The sequence below is a fragment of the Lepeophtheirus salmonis genome, chromosome 10 (assembly GCF_016086655.4).
Source record: "Lepeophtheirus salmonis chromosome 10, UVic_Lsal_1.4, whole genome shotgun sequence".
NCBI classification, from domain to species: Eukaryota; Metazoa; Arthropoda; class Copepoda; order Siphonostomatoida; family Caligidae; genus Lepeophtheirus; species Lepeophtheirus salmonis.
The window spans coordinates 3357534-3360106 of record NC_052140.2 but is presented as its reverse complement, the minus strand read 5'-3'; the positions used below and the strand labels follow the sequence as shown (position 1 = coordinate 3360106).

The 2573-nt window shown below is 32.5% G+C and overlaps 1 long non-coding RNA gene across 1 annotated transcript; it reads right to left on the bottom strand.

The window, feature by feature from the left end:
* Nucleotides 1–229: 229 nt before the first annotated feature.
* Nucleotides 230–1203, bottom strand: LOC121125223 (uncharacterized). The gene is made up of 2 exons (XR_005866581.2): nt 540–1203; nt 230–371 (listed from the first exon to the last, which is right to left on the bottom strand). It is a non-coding gene; the product is annotated as an uncharacterized lncRNA (long non-coding RNA).
* Between the last annotated feature and the right edge of the window lie 1370 nt (nt 1204–2573).

The following is a 2573-nucleotide window of genomic DNA, read 5'->3' as shown; positions in this document are numbered from 1 at the left end:
GGGAAAAAAATAGAGAGGTGACGAGGTATGTATGCAAAAGTTTGAATACCCAGCGAAAAGCATTCGCCAAAACACCCATAATATTTGCTAGGTTGATTTTAATACATCATCTACTAATAGATCATCTAAAATAGACGCCTAAAACATTTCAAAATCAGAATATGAATTCTATGTCTACCTAACAAAGATAAGTGGCCAAGTGAACATCCTTGTCACCTCTATTTTATTCTTTATGTCAACTCTATTCAAAATTAACGAACTCACTGCGTTTCAAAGGAGTTCCTTTAGATAACCTTTTCACGAGAATTATCTCCATCCCGATTTCCTATTCCGTTTCACTCATCCGTGGGGCTTCATCCCGTTCAAGAGACCTGAAGAATAACAACATTAAAATGAAATTTGAAAAATAGCCCAGACATACAGAGACAATCTTTAAATAAAAATCAACCCATGAATTATTTGCCTAATCCAAAACCCATCAATCATCAATAGGAGGAGCATTTATTTTATTCGATTCTGGTTGGGTACTCATTACTCACCTCGATTCAACGTTTACGATCGACGAAACATCCAAAGGCACATCACTAACCACGATAGACTCAGAATTAATCTGACGAATAAATACAAAAGAAATATAAACAATTGTAGAGTACTCGTAATTTCGAGGAGATTAGGGAAGACCGGTCTAGATATATAGGTATGATAAAGAACATTAGTCATCATCCCTATTCTTGATAAAAATTAAATTGAATATTGATAGACTAAATCATTTGGCTCAATTCAAAGGCCAGTTTTTCGTTTATCATTATCGCAAACTGCATCCAAAAAACAATCCGCAGATCATAATAAGATGACGATATGTTATGTGTGACATCAGTCATCTTGTCAGATTAAATGGCAAGAGACATGATTTCCAGATAGCTAATAATAGGTATTATTATGTAAATTTTATGGACATATAAATAACATGTAGAACCTTGTACGGTCTCCCCTGCGAGTTGAAACTTGAATTTGCTGAGATATAACTAAAAAGAAAGAAACAAGTTGAGAAATATCTTGTTTAAAATTTAAGCTCTTAACAAACATGGATGTAGTAGCTAGTAGTGTTGGGTCGGTCCATTATTTGTCTGAGTCGATCATGTGATCGACTCACACGGTTGGTCTAAAAACATGAACCAATAATAAAACTCTTGTGACGTGACTCGGTCCTGCACCGGTCTGCAGACTGAAGACGTAGAACACAAAAGAAAGAAGCTTTTAAAATTATACAACTGGTCTGGGGAGACACAGTAATGACTAATGCTGGCAGTAATGCCCTACTTGGAAATAGTAACGAAATGAGTTATCATAATTAATATATATAATTTTTAAAAAGGTGTGTTACTTAATATGTTTTCAATTTCTAATTTATATCGGTCCAGACCACGGTCCATCGACTCACTCAATTTAGACCGATGAATAGTCCGGTTCATTCAGTCCAGACCGACCCAACACTAGTAGACTATGAAAATGTATTAAGTTTTTTATATATGCAGGGACGGTCCTTAGTGGGGAGACTGTGGCCCTCCTGCCCAAATCAAGGTATTTTTTTCTTGAGCAAGGAAAAATTATCCTTTTCGTAAAAAAAATATGGCCCCTACCCCCGCCACCCAAAAAAATATATAATCCTTCCCTGAGATGTTGAGTACAAGTTGTAACTTGTATAAGTAAACTGTACAAGTTGAGACAATTAAATGAGACGGAAGTATTTTATGTGAAAGATTTAGTGTTCTTGGTATGATGATCACACAAAAATTGAATATTATCCCATGAATGCTCCATATATAATTAATGTAATTTTACTTTTTTTGTGGAATATTATAAATGGCTTTGGAAAATTGTAAAGTTCAAATGCCCTCAGTTAAATTACTCATTAATACATTATAAGTAATTTTAATTTATCATTAATCATCAACTATATATTCTATAGAAAGACTAATTTGTTGTTATTAAATAAATCAATCTTAGACAAATAAATTACAACTTGTACAAATTCCAACGTTCTATTTTATTGTATCACACAACCTTTCCTCCGAACAGAAAAAAGGCTCAAAAATAAGTCGGTTGTTCACCAATTCTTTCCAACTATGTAATTATATTTCATTAATTAATTGTATGGAATTATCAAAGAGTTCTATAAATATCTGATTGGACACCCTATTCACTGAACAGCCTCATCGGTGGGTTTAATAACATATTTGATATTTCGGAAAAAATAAAATGGCAAGTTCGTAGTCAATATGCACAATTTATTTTATTCTTCAATGCATCATTGTCTCTCCTTTATTTCAAAGTCACGTGGTGTAATGTATATCTCGGAGATATTATCTCCACCAAATTATCAAAATTTTAATACTAAAGTCAAAACCTTATTTAATTTAAACAAATAATTAGAAAGATTGTTTCGACCTATGCATGGCATATAATCTTCAATCCCTTGACAAAAAACGAGTTTTAGTAGGTTAATTTATACGATTAATTTAGAAATTGACTTTTGAAAGAGTATGATATTATAATAAATATCATTATCATGA